At 47.8% G+C, this 13,836-nt stretch overlaps 1 protein-coding gene across 5 annotated transcripts in view; it reads left to right on the forward strand.

Annotated features, from left to right (window-relative positions):
* GAS7 (growth arrest specific 7) overlaps nt 1-13,836 on the forward strand; it is a 200,973-nt gene that overhangs the window by 85,281 nt on the left and 101,856 nt on the right. Inside the window, exon 1 of one of the 5 annotated variants that reach the window (XM_043474163.1) lies at nt 3,155-3,281. The exons of the other annotated variants lie outside the window; for them this stretch is intronic. The gene's annotated coding sequence lies outside the window, so the exon portion shown is untranslated. Of the gene's footprint in view, nt 1-3,154; nt 3,282-13,836 lie in introns of those variants that run through there. 5 annotated transcript variants of the gene reach the window in all.

Raw genomic sequence — 13,836 nt, forward strand, 5'->3', positions numbered from 1 at the left:
GCATTGTGGGCGGGGAGGAGAGGCCAGGGAGCCCAGCCCGTGCTGGGGGCCACCAAACCCGGGCTCTGAGCCAGACACTCAGACCCCGGTTTCCTTCTCCCCAACCCTAATGCTGTAATTCTGTTTATTTTGCCGACTACGAAGTCCATATGGTTCTGATTTTGCCTTTATGATCCGTCATCTCTGCGTGGCTTCGGGGCTAGGGTCCATGTGAAGCAGCTTTGAAGTTATCCTTTTGGGGTAAGCGGGATGTGGTGCCTTTCCAGGGTTTGATTGGGGCGGTGCTCCAGGAGTTGAGAGTAGGAGGGGGGCGGCCAGGTCAGAAGGTCAGTGTTTGCAGAGCCTGCAATAATGTGTGCAGCCCAGGACCCCTCCCTGGTCCTCCCAGCTCCTCCCAAGACTGAGGTCACAGTGACTCTTCCTTCCAGGCATCCCAACAGGACACGTGATTCAATGTCAGTTAGAGCTATAGCCCCTGCTTCTCCCTACAAGGCAGCAGCTGGCCTGGGGGGCAGAATAAAGGCAGAGAAGGGGAGAGAGGGGAAAAGAGGAAGAGTCTGCGAGCAAGGAGGAGATGAAAAAAGACGTTATCTGCATCTGTACTTTAGACATTAAAGGGCCGGACGGATCTGTGATGGACTGGCCTTAGATGGATCTAATGGATGTGTGGAGGCCAGTGGTCCCCAAATTTCAGCATGCTTTGGAATCATTCACCCCAAAGCCTTGTCAGAAATGGACTATGGGACCCCACCCCCAGAATTTCTGATTCAGGAGGGCTGGGTTGATGCCCCAAGTTTCTCCTTCTGATCAGATTCCCAGGTGATGCTGCTGCTCCTGGTCCAAGGTGGAGAACCATTCATCTAGAACAAGAGGCTCTTTGTCATTAAAAGCGGTATCAGTAACTAATAGTTCTCAGGACTTTATAGTTTATTGGTGAGGGCCCCTCCCTTTTTAAAATTATAGTTTATTTATAAAGGATAATTTTCAGGTATACAACATACTGATTCAATATTTTTATAGATATAAATATTCCATTTGAAGTTAATATGAAATAATGGCCATATATCCCTATGCTGTACACTATGTCTTTGTTGCTTGGGAGGAGCCCACAGATGATCTCTTCTATAAGGAGACAGCATCATTGTCTGTGTTGTTGTTGTTTTTTTTTTCCCCAAGGTGAAAGTAGCATGTATTTTAGTTTTTTCTAGACAATAAGATTGACCTTTTTAGGTATACAGTTCTGTGAATTTTAACACATATTATAGACTTATGTAACCACCACCTGAGCCAGTTTATAGAAGAGCTTCATCACTCTAAGATCTTCCCTGCTACCCTCCCTTTGCATTCATACCCCCTCTGACCTAACCCTTCATGGGTCATTCACCCTTGTACAGTAGTTTTATCTTTTTGAGAATATCATACAAATGAAATCATACAACAGGTAACCTTTTGAGACTGGCTTCTTACTATCTTATGAGATGGATCCAGGTTGTGGCATATGTCAATAGTTTGTTCCTTTGTGTTGGTGAGTAATATTCCATTGCATGGATGTTCCATAGTTTGTTCTTCAGTACCTGTTGAGATCTTTTGGGTTGTTGCCAGTTTGGGGTTCTTATGAATAAAGCTGCTATGAACATTTGTGTGTGGACACACACACAAGACTTGGTGTGGACCTATATTTCAATTTCTTTGGGGTACATGCCTAGGAGTGAAATTGCCAGGTCATCTGGTAAGTATGTTTAATTTTATAGGAAATTGCTGAACTGCTCTCCAGAGTGGCTGTACCATTTTGCATTCCCACCAGCAATGGATGAGATTTCCATCTGCTGTACATCCATGCCAGCACTTGATATTGTCCATCTTTTAAATTTTAGTCATTGCAGATCATGTATGATTTTGAAATACGTAATCGAGTTTCAGGAAAGGCTCAGAGAGTTGTCTAAGGCCCCTCGGCTCTTGGTGGCTCCTTGAATAACAGAATCCATACCTTTGACTTCATGGCTGTGAGTATTCTGGGTGGTGGCTGTGCTGGACAGCACTGGTGGAGGGTTATTCCACACGCCATACCCGGAACCAGGAGCTCCTGCTCCTATCAGGGCTTATGTGGCAGGGTTAAGGCATGTGTCCAGGGACAAAGGAAACAAGGAAAGTAAAAATAGGAAGTGAGAAAGGAGACAAGACGCACATCCTAGAATTGCAGAGGTAGGAGGGACTAAGCTGCTTCTCCAGTTCCTTATCCCCCCCTTATTTTTTCTTTTTGATTTTTATGGTAGCTCAGTGGTAAAGAATCCACCTACCAATTCAGGAGACACAGGAGACACGAGTTTGATCCCTGGGTCAGGAAGATCCCTGGAGGAGGAATTGACAACCCACCAGTATTCTTGCCTGAAAAATCCCATGGACAGAGGAGCCTGTTGGGCTACATTCCATGGAGTCACAGAGTCAAACTCTACTGAGGACACACATAATTGACTCATAGTGGTGTGTTAGATTCTGGTGTACAGTAAAGGGAACCAGTTATACATATACTTCCGTCCACTCTATTTTATCCATATAGACCATTACAGAATATTGAGTAGAATTCCCAGTGTTATACAATAGGTCCTTATTAGTTATCAATTTTACATATAGTAGTGTGCCCCCTTATTTTTACACTGAGGCTCAGAGAGGGGAAGCTGCCTGCCAAATGTCACTCAGCTAACTGGTGCCTCTTGATTGCATGTGGCCGACAGGTGACAGAGGCCACCTCTGTTTCCAGAAGCTTCCTTGGGAGTAACACAGGCTGCTTCCCCTTGGTCCTTAAGGAGTAGAGCTGCAGATGGCACACCTGGTCAGGGCCACCATACCCCTTCGGTGTCTTGGCCTCAGGTCTGTTCTGGGTAAGGAGTTGGCTTCAAGAAGGAGCTTGTGCAGAGGGCCACAGCCACAGCTGAAAGCAGAGGGGTGACTTCACAGGGAGGAGGTTGTTGGAGGACCAGGCCCTTCTGCTGAGCCGTCCCACCCACCCTCGCGGGGGAAACGGCGCAGCTGTCCTGGAAGGCTGTGGACATGCTTACCCGATTGCAGAATACTTACTTTCGTTTTGAATATCATTTGTTTGGTTGCCACGGCAACGTCAAGTCTCTATTTTAATGCTAACCTGCGTGGCTGCAACTTTCTATATATAAATGCTGCTTTGCACAGTGAATTAGCTGATGCCACGGGGAAGCAGCGGATGTGGAGACGGTGGCAGAAAATGACCAGTGGGTCAGCTTTGCAGGAGGAGGGTCTGCGGGGCTGAGGTGAGTGGGCACCCAGGGTGGTGCCACTGGTCTGCGGGGCAGGCGCTCGAAGCTCATTGGAGCAGGGTGAGAGCAGAGCCCGGGAGGCAGCCCCCACACCTGCCACACCTGCAAGTCCTTGGACGGCCTCCTGCTGGGTGAGGGTGTGTGAGTCTTCAGTTTCCCACAAATTCCCTCTTCCTCTTTCCTTCACTGAGTCTGGGCCACCGGGGCACCTGAGGCTCCTGAAAGAGGAGCCAGCCCCTGGGCAGGGTGGTGTCTGCAGTGAGTGCCACATCAGTTTTCCTTGTTTTAACTTTAACTTGGTTCCCTCGTCTGGAACTTCGCCTCCTCTGTTTAGCCTTTTCTTCTTTCCCTGTTGGGGCTGGGTGGCTCCACGTGGTGCAGGTAGAATAGTCAGGAGAAGCCTGGAAGGGACCTTGGGAGTCAGCTGGTTCAACTCCCTCGCCTCTAGATGAGGGCGAAGCTCAGAGAGGTATATGCTCTGCCCGTGTCACACAGCCAGCCAGAGAGACTGGGATGGGAACCAGGTCCCCCAGGATCTTCTGACTTGGGTACCTGTGCCTCCTGTGGGCACTCTGTCATGGGGTCAGGATGGCTGAGTGTATACACACCAGGCTGCAAAGAGGGGGCCCATTACTTGCTGGTGCTCCTTTTTAAGTCACAAGTTGGGGGGGCATGTAAGGAACCCAGGATTACATAACAGGATCAGAAGCCATTAAGGCTTCAGGAAAGAGCATGGAAGTTGGAGTCTGGAAAACTGGGATTCAATGGATTCAGCCACTTCCCGTGTGACAACTGTGTCCACTCTTCTGAGGCTGGATTTCCCCAGGGAGTACGGGCATCTCTTCCCCAGCACTGTTGTGGAGGGTCAGTTTCCCAGCTGGTGTGAACCTGTCAACGACAGCACTGGGGCCCAGATGGGGGTACAGTGCCTCTGAGGACAGAGGGAGTTGGAAACCACGAGCATCCACACGGCTCCGTTCCCCCGTGATAGGGAGAGGCTGCCGCCAGCAGCAGGGGGCTTTGCTGGAGATTGGGTTTCGGGTATGCCCTGAAATGCACTACAATTTTATCATCATTTAGAAAGTGTCATCCGGGCACCCTCTTCCCTGATATCAAACATTCAACCAATATTTTAAGTGCGCTGGATCCAAAGACTCGGACCCTGTTCTTTTTTTCTTTCTTTATTTTTCCTTGGCCATACCTTGTGGTTTGTGGGATCTTAGTTCCCCAGTCAGGGATCAAACCCGGGCTTATAGCAGTGAAAGCACAGTCATAACCACTGGACAGCTAGGGAATTCCCAACCCTGTTCTCTTTATTATTTTTTAAAAGATTTTATTGGAGTATAGTTGCTTTACAATGCTGTTATTTTCTACTGTATAGCAAAGCACCAACTCTGTTCTTGAAAAGAGGAAACGTGTACAGTCGTAATCCTGGGTGCCCACAAGTGGTGTACAGTCTAGGGCCGAGAGTTTGGAAATGAAGAGCTTGCACGTCTCTCTGGGAGGCCCAGGAAAGTACAAAGTGAGGGAATTCCTTGCAGGAATTTATGATGGAGAGTTGGGGGTGGGTGTCAAGGGGGGAATTTAAAAAGAGGAGCTGTCGAGAGCAGATAAAGCAGTGTTTCCTAAAGCAGGCATCACTAGCCACCCTGTGTCTATAACCTGTATTAACCAGCATGGAAAAGGGGGAAACAGCAGAGCGTGTTGTGTGTGGTAAAAGCAAGTATTGCTTCGTGAAACTTTTGCTTTGCATATATATTGGGTTGTGAAATAAAATGCGCTTATTACTGTGGGTCAAACTTTCAAAACAAAAAGATGACAACTGCTGGCCTGGAGTGGTGACCCAGTGAGCCTGAAGTCTCCTGTGGGTGGCTGGGAGGGGATGTCCTTTTCAAGGAAGAGCTAGAAGGAGGAAGGATGGGTTCTCAGTGGGGAGAACCCCACGCAAGCATCATCTTAAGAAGCTGAGGTGATGCAGTGGGCAGTTCAGACAGGGACAAGCAGACCAACTGGGAGGCGTGAAGTCAGGGAACCAGAGGTGGCATCCCCTTCTCCCAGGACCTGAGGGCAGAGTTCCCTTTGGGCAGATTGAGAAGGATACCTGTGATCCTTGCCCGCTCCCCCTGCACCCTCCCCAGCAGTCCCAAAACACGCATTCCCCTGCCCCGGAGCCTTGCAGAGCTCTGCACTGCTTACACGAGGAATAGACTCAGCCGTCCTCACCCCCAGGCACCATGCTTAAAGAGTGCTGGCTCCCAGCTGCTCAGCGTGTGATCCCATGGAGGAGGTGGCTCTGTGCTCACTCTCACAGCTGTGTCATCCACCTTTATACCCGATGGATGCGCGTCTGTCCTCCCCAAGGCTGTGGTACCCGTCTTCACTTTCTCCTCCTCCTGCTCCATGCTTGGCTTTGCCTCTGAACGCCTTTTCTGCCTCCCTGCCCAGCTGGTGGTGCATGCCTCTCTCCTTAACCTGTATATCAGCTTCCTTACTCACTGCCTCCCCTCCAAACCTTCTCATCAGCTGTTGAGGCACCATTTTTCCATAGAGTAGTGTGGAGTTTCCAGGGTCCACCCTTCTGGTTCCCAAACCTCATCCCATGCCTGTCTTCCAAAGAAGGTTGGAACCAGGCTGGGGTGCTCAGCTCTGGGTGGGACGGAGTTGGTCACACGTTTTCAGCCCTTGGAAGCTGTGTCCTGATACCCCGGAAGTTGGTATGAAGTTCACCCACCAGGTGTGTTAGTAGTAAGAGGTCTTAGCAAGAGGGTGATTAATACAGGGTTTTGCTGTTCAGTCACTCAGTCGTGTCTGACTCCCTTGCTGCCCCATGGACTGTAGCCAGCCAGGCTCCTCTGTCCATGGGATTTTCTTCCCAGGCAAGAATACTGGAGTGGGTTGCCATTTCCTCCTCCAGGGGATCTTCCAAACCCCGGGATGGAACTCATGTCTCCTGTGTTGGCAGGTGAAATCTTTACCACTGAGCCACCTGGGAAGTCCTAATACAGGGTAAAAGTGCTACTTATACCTTTAGTCTAGGATGGTGGTATTCAGTTCTTTAACACAAGGGCACCTTCTCTTCAAATGACTGTTTAGGCAGGTCCACAACAATTACAACCAGGAGCTATACCCTGGTGGCCAGTGGGAAAACTCAAGTGCAGAACTCCAGGGGCTTTTGGTGGTGGTTTTTTGTTTCTGCCCATGGTTTCATTTAAAAGTTTTTGAGTTGGTTACCAACCTCCAAAAATCTACTAGGAAGAATTCAAATCTCCAGCCTCTCTTGCAAAAAAACTGACTAGTTTTGATGACACTGAGCCCGCTGTCCTGCATGGCATCAATATGCTGCTGCTGATGGAGGGTGTGTCAGTCTGACCTAGTCCCCACCCTGCCCTATTGATCGCCAGCGCTGAAAGCTATAATGAAACAGTTGCCAGTATTTGTCTGATGTTTTTCTTAGGGTTAGGAAATATGAAATAGACCCTGCACCCATGTGTATGAAAAGAAGGAAAAGTGAGAGTGCCAGTGGTTTCCAAGAAGGTACTAAAGAATCTTATTTTGAAAGTGAATTTATCAGTCTCCTAAAGATGAATTTTTAAGGAATAGACTTAGAACAGGTGCTTTTTTTTTTTTTTGCCTTGGAATCAGTGGTTCTCAAAGTGTGATGCCTGAACTAGTAGTCGTACCCCTTAGGATTTTGTTCAGAAATGCAGGTCATTAATGGTGCTGCGCAGACCTGCTGATTCAGAAACGCTGAGGGTGGAGCCCAGCAGTCTGTGTTCTGATGGCCCTACTGAAGAAGCTGAAGGCTGAGGACCACTGCTCTGAGGCTCAACACAGACAGGCTTCCAGCACCCTGTGTTGTCACTTTCCATCCTTTTAAGACCCAGAAGGGAGGAAAGGCAGGGATCCCTGACCGAAGAGAAAGATTCGAAGGTTTCACCCGACGCCACTCCAGGCAGAGTTCTGTGCATGTCTTGAGGGCAGGAGGGGATCCTCTGGCTACAGAATCTCCCACAGATCAGTTTCCTTTTGTCCAGCACTTCCGTCTCTGCATCCCATTGGGGGCAATCGTAGTGAGGAGCCCTGATGCCTTTGACCATCCTGGGGAGATGCATAGTCACCAGGCTGTCTTCCCAGGGAAATAGCAGTGTGTGACCCCAACAAACAAGGCCCGGGAATGAAGGACATGGCACGGGCCCAGATTGGCTGAAACTTATCATAGATGACCAGGCATTCACAGGCTGGGAGTCCTTAGGTGGAAATGTTAATAATATACCAGTTCTTTTGACACTCAGAGGTAAGAGCCCATCACAGGTGTATATTTCAGCTCTCTCCTTGGTAACTCAGGCTGCTGTCATCATAGCTGATCACTTGGCTTCTGTCCACTTTCTCTCTGGTTAAAGGCTTTAATGACTTCAGTGGACAGCCTAAGTGAGCCAAGAGAGTACATTTTTTCCCGAGTGCCTTTACTTGAAGGGCACTAGGCCTGTGAGATGCTTGTTTCAGAGACCCTGACTGAGTCATTGATGACTTCTTTGCCCCCGGGGCATTTTGTTCGTTTATGATTTGGGGGCCCCTGCAGCTTGTGGTATGTAAGGGCCCTCCCAGCAGAAAATAGGTAAACACATGGGCTGTGCATCTGCCTCTGCCTTCCTCCTTTCTCTCTTCCCCTTCCCCTCCCCTTCATGCCTTGGTGACCCTGGAAAATTAAGAAACCCACTTTGTTAGTGGGCTGACAGTCTTACTCGGAGACTGAAGGAGCTCCATTGATTCAGCAGTACTTGTTGGTGCATTTTCTTTGTCTGGGGACAGATTTGAGTAGGACTCTGTTCATGTTGTCAGGAACCTCGGGTGAATAAGCCATGAAGACCACTCATCATCAACCCCTGAATAAGGCATCCATGGCAGTGATGAGAGGACCAGCCCAGGGGGAGGGAAGGTGGGGCTGATGGTATGGAGGTTGGGGGGGACAGCAAGAAGTGAGAACGCTGGCCCTCCAGACAGAGCAAGATGGATCTCCATGCTGGCTGGAGCATTGAAGCCAGGCTGAGCCTTAATTCAAGGAGGAACCGGGGAGATGACTTGGAGTCTGGTGGGCAAGCATCGACCTTGGAGACAGGACACTGGGCTCAAACCAGTTCTGTGTCTTATTAGTGGTAAGACCTTGGTTTATTTGATTCTAAAATGAAAATGATTTGATTCTAAAATGAATACTTCTCTCCCAGGATTCTTGTAAAGGTCACATAAGCCACAATAGATATGTTACTGACCCACAATTGACAGCTACTTCAGCAAGGAAGAGCTCCAGAGAAGATAAGGACAAATGGTGAAGTGCAGTCAGGGGGAATCGATTCTGTGGGGGGAAAAGAGACCTGGTCCTTTGTGCTCCTTGTTATCCAACATGTATGCTCAGTCATGTCTGACTCTTTGCAACCCCATGGACTGTAGCCCGCCAGGCTCCTCTGTCCATGGAATTTCCCAGGCAAGAATACTGGAATGAGTAGCCATTTCCTTCTCCAGGGGATCTTCCCAACCTAGGGATCAAACTGGCATCTCCTGCATTGCAGCCAGATTCTTTACCACTGTGCCACCTGGGAAGCCCAACCTGTCTCATTTTTAGAAGCTTGAAGTCAGGGTTGGAAGCACTCTCTCCAGGTGTCCTGGCTGGCGGCAAGAATTCAAATGAAGACGCACACAGGCCCCTTTGGGAAGGTTGTCAGGCCCTTGTGTAGGTGGATTCACAGCTCTTGTGCACGGCCATGTCTGTTTCTTGATCTGGTTTGCTGGCAGTCACCAGCTTCCCAGGAACCCTGATGATGTAGGTGTTTCCAGGCCCCACAGATTTTACTGGCCCCTTCTGCTGGTCCCCAAAATCCTAGCCTTGCCCCATGGAGCGTGCTGATTCCCTGTCCCGTGCTGTTCCTCTTTCTCCTTCAGTGAGCTTGGTCTGTGTCAGGAAGGTCGTATGGTGTCCCTCTGAGAGGTTAGCCTGCAGGCTGTGCAGCAGCAGTGACTCAGCATTGGGGACCTCAGCTGATGAGTTTCCTAAAGGTTGCTCAGTGATTTCACGGGGATAGGACAGTATGGAAGCACAGCTGATACTTAACAAAGTTTCTTCCATCGCTTCAGCCCTCTTACTCAGTCTTTGCAAGAATTTTGTGCAGGGGGTGGTGGCATTTCTGTTTTTGCTGAAAGAAAAAGAGGTTCAAAGAGGTGAAGTGACTTGCCTGAGGTTATATGGCTGGTACACTGTAGAACTTACACTTGAACTTCCTCTGCCCTGGCTGAAGGTTAGAAGCTAGCTTTAAGGACAAACAGAGGCATGTCTGTGGGCATCCAAGTGGTTTGTGGGGGTTGCCTCTTGTCTTGCTTATCCGTGTCCACAGCCCAGACATCATGCATAACCTTCTTTAGGGAGCCCCCGTCGCGGAGCGGAGGCTGTGGTTCCTCGAAGCCTCTGGAATCTTCCAGGCCTCCTTGTTGGAATGGAGCTTTGCATTTCAATGAGTGGAAAAAAAATAAGCAGAAGAGGCTTTGCCAAAAGGGAAAATCAAGTGCGTTTATGACTCCTCTTTGTGTGCACAGATGTTTCCTCCCGGTTCACCCCCCCTTCGCGGGGGCTCACTGGCCACAAACAGATGGGAAGTGGCTCATGGTTGATCTGAGAGCCAGACTTGTTGGCAAAGGTGGTCTTGCATGGAGCCGTGTGGGGGTCAGCCTGGGGAGGGGTCCTACATGGGGTTTGGCTTCTGCCATGCCATCTGGCCAGCCCCAGTTCTCCAGCCGTGATGGCAACATTAGCACCAAGGCTTAGGGCCAATGATCAAGGAGGAGGAGGCTTGGCGTCCAACCTCCTTCTGCCTCTGAGCCTCAGTTTCCCCGTCTGTAAAATGGCAACATGAGATTAAGTGATCTCTACAGTCCTTCTGATCTCTTAATTTTTGTGTCAGCCCTGCATTGGTTGAGTAAGTTCTTTACTGTTGCTCATTTTGTCTTAGTTCATTTTCTTAAAAATAAAGACACCCCCCCCCAAATCTCCTTGTCATTTGAAAGGTAACACTATGAACCCCAATCTGATAAAGAGTTTTCCTTTTAGGGGATGGCAAATGAGGTGGGACATGTCAAGGGGGATTTTATTAGCAAATGTTATCTAAATATTTTGTATTCCCTGGTGGCTCAGTGGTAAAGAACCTGCCTGTCAATGTAGGAAGTGCGAGTTTGATCCCTGGGTTGGGACGATCTCCTGGAGAAGGAAATGGCAACCCACTCCAGTATTCTTGCCTGGGAAATCCCATGGACAGAGGAGCCTGGTGGGCTGCAGTTCATGGGGTCGCAAAAGAGTCAGATACGACTTAGCGACTAAAACAACAAAAACAAGTGAGATGCGATATATCGAGGGAGATTTTATCAGCAAATATTTTCTAAATATTCTGCATAAGGCTATATGCATGCATTAACTCATAATGTAATAAGTTAAAGAGTTTTTTTTAATGCACTTAAAATGAATATGCTCATTATAGAAAACTTGGAAAATGAAGAAATAAGAAAAAATAGTTAGCATTCTTCTCTCTTTTTTTTCTTTGCTGTGCATATTTGTCTACATAATTGGGATCATATGGTACATTTAACATTGTATATGCTGATTTTTGGGGGAAAGGCACTGTTTTCGAATACATCTTTAAAATAAAGAGGAATTTTTAATTTTTAAAATTAAGAACTCAAAAATTTGAACGTGATAAAATAAATTGCAACAGCCAGAGGAATCCCACAAAACAAAGAAAGTCTTTGTAACGTTTTCATGTGTTTCCTTTGTGCTCGGCTTGGAGTTGGGGGGAGCGCTATTTTCCGTAGTTGAGATCATGCTGCATACTCTCATTTCTAAAACTGGAACCACTCAGAGAAGATGATATAAAAGAGGGTTTGATGGCAGAAAGCATTGGCTATTGGGGGGTTTACGAGTCTTTCCTGTTTAAGGATGTGGAGGAAGATTTGGTTCATTCAGTGTGAGTTTTAAATGTGCATAAGATCATCACCCAAATTCTTTGGCAGAGAAAATGGCCCCTATGATGCTCCCACATCACTTGGACCATGGTGAATGAAGAAACATACTTTTCGTTGGGTGTGTCTCCCAGCGCAGCATCCACAAAGCTTCAGTAGTTCCCCCCGGCCATCGGCTTGTGCTTGGACAGAAAAGGTGGCATCAGTTACCAATGCACCCCACACGTGGCCAGAGGCTTCGTCTGTACTGGCCTTAAAGGATGTTGCAGGAGAAACTTGTATCATGGTTCCAGGATGGGAGGGAAGCCGCAGAGGAGGACCAAGGGAAATACTCGGTACCAAACCTCGCAGCTGGACAGTCCCCCAGACTGCACAGTTTGCTGGATTTCTGAGTTGGGGGGCGATGCACTAAGAAGTGCATCCAGGAGGTTTCCCTGGTGATCCAGTGGTTAAGACTTCGCCTTCCAATGCACAGGTGGAGGTTTGATCCCTGGTCGGGGAGCTGGGATCCCACATGCCTCGTGACCAAAAAGCCAAGGCATAAAACAGAAGCAGCATTGTAACAAATTCAACAGACTTCAAAAATGGTTCACATATGAAAAAAAAAGCATCTATATGGTTATTCCCCTGGCAGCAGCATCTTAATTTTGGTTTCTCCCTCAATGTCTGGAGAGTAAGTGGGTGATGTCTTCAACTTGCATGTCTACAGGAACATTCCTGTTTCTTTCATAACAAATATTAATATAACTCAGCTGGATATGTACATCTTGGATGTCTAACTTTTTGGACAGAAACACTTACAGCTCAGTCTTTTCTGTCATTCAACAAATGTTTATTAGACACCCACAGGGATGAACAAAACCATGGTCATGCCCATGAAACTTTGACCTCAGTAGGATGTGTCTTCTAGCACTTTCAGATGGTCCATGCCAGGCCCTGATGAGCTGTGAGCGAAACAAAGCCTTCACCACATGGAGCTTTTTTTCTAGTGGGAAGTGTTCTCTAACTGTGAGTAGGAGCAGAGGAAAAGTCTAGAGAAGGACTGATTTCCTAAATAGCATTTCTCTTGTGCTTGTTTGTGTGCATGACTTTTTATTATGTTTTATTATTTTTGTCATTGATTGTTTATTTTAATATATTTGTTCTGGTGTTTTCTAATGGGATACTACTTAAACCTACATTGATTCATTATATCCTTGCTTTTTTTGATTTTCAATTTTGGGTGATCCTGTTAAGTTTACTTTGCACTTTACTGATTTAACTTTTAATATCTTTATTTATCCACAGCTGCCAATGTGGCTTTAAATGAGCAGTTTTTATATAGTCATTTCCTCATCCCTTTTCTTCATTATGTCATCCTTTCTGTTTTGCCTGTTTTTTTCCATTACAGTTTTTCTGTTCCTCTCTAAGAGGTCACAACTTCTTACATTCTAGCAGTTTCCTGCCATTTTAAATTACTTTTTGAATTACTTTCTGAGATGTGCCCTTCCTTTGAGCCTTTGAGATGGTGTTTCCTCACTCATTTCCCATGTGTTTTCCCTCCGTTTAAACTTTCTTAATAAGGCAGGATCTATGTAGACTCTGCATTATACCAACAGAGTATAGGTCGTCTGTCACAGGCTTTGGCACTCTGTAAACTTGGGGGAGGGTTGAATCCCTTTTCACATTTGTTCATCTGTAGGTTCAGTGATATACATACATCTCCCAGCCTGGTTCTTGTTTTCAGATTGGCTGTCACCTGCTGCATTGTTTCTGTACTGCCTGGTTCTCTGCTCTTGCGAATGGGTGGAGTGTGTGAGAAACCCATCCTGGCCCCATCCTGGCCCCATCCCCCTGCACCGTGCCAGGGCACCCTCCAGACTTGACCTGTGGGATCCATACTTCTCCCAATAACCGACACCCCTCCCAGGCCCTGCACCTGCCTGCACTGCCCGCTGGCTCGTGTTCCGGGAATCTCTGTGCCAAAGCGGGTGGTGGAGAAGGAGGAGCAGCTCTCAGGCTGCTTCTGAGCCGCAGGGGCTGGCTGTTCAGTGCTCGAGTGGGCACAGATCCTGTGTATCACAGCAGGGCCCCAGAACGATGAGGGTGCCAAGTGCATCTCAGATTATACACAGAGCAGTGAAGGTGTGAAGGTCTGTTTCCCCTTTCACAATTAGTCTGTGCTTTGTAAGATTTTCTCCATTCACTCCACTGGCCTTAAAGGTTGTTGTTGTCAGCCACTAAGATGAGGTCAGGTGTCAGGTGTCTGACTCTTTGCAACCCCATGAACTGCAGCACGCCAGGTTTCTTGGTCCTTCACTATCTCCTGGAGTTTGTTCAAACTCATGTCTGTTGAGTTGATGATACCATCCAACCATCTCATCCATCGTTTCTTGGTCCTTCACTATCTCCCGGAGTTTGTTCAAACTCATGTCTGTTGAGCTGATGATACCGTCCAACCATCTCATCCATCTTATTCTCACCCTTCTTCTCCTGCCCTCAATCTCTCCCAGCATCTGGGTCTTTTCCAGTGAGTCAGCTCTTCACATCAGGTGGCCAAAGTATTGGAGCTTCA

The sequence above is a fragment of the Cervus canadensis genome, chromosome 1 (assembly GCF_019320065.1).
Source record: "Cervus canadensis isolate Bull #8, Minnesota chromosome 1, ASM1932006v1, whole genome shotgun sequence".
NCBI lineage: Eukaryota > Metazoa > Chordata > Mammalia > Artiodactyla > Cervidae > Cervus > Cervus canadensis.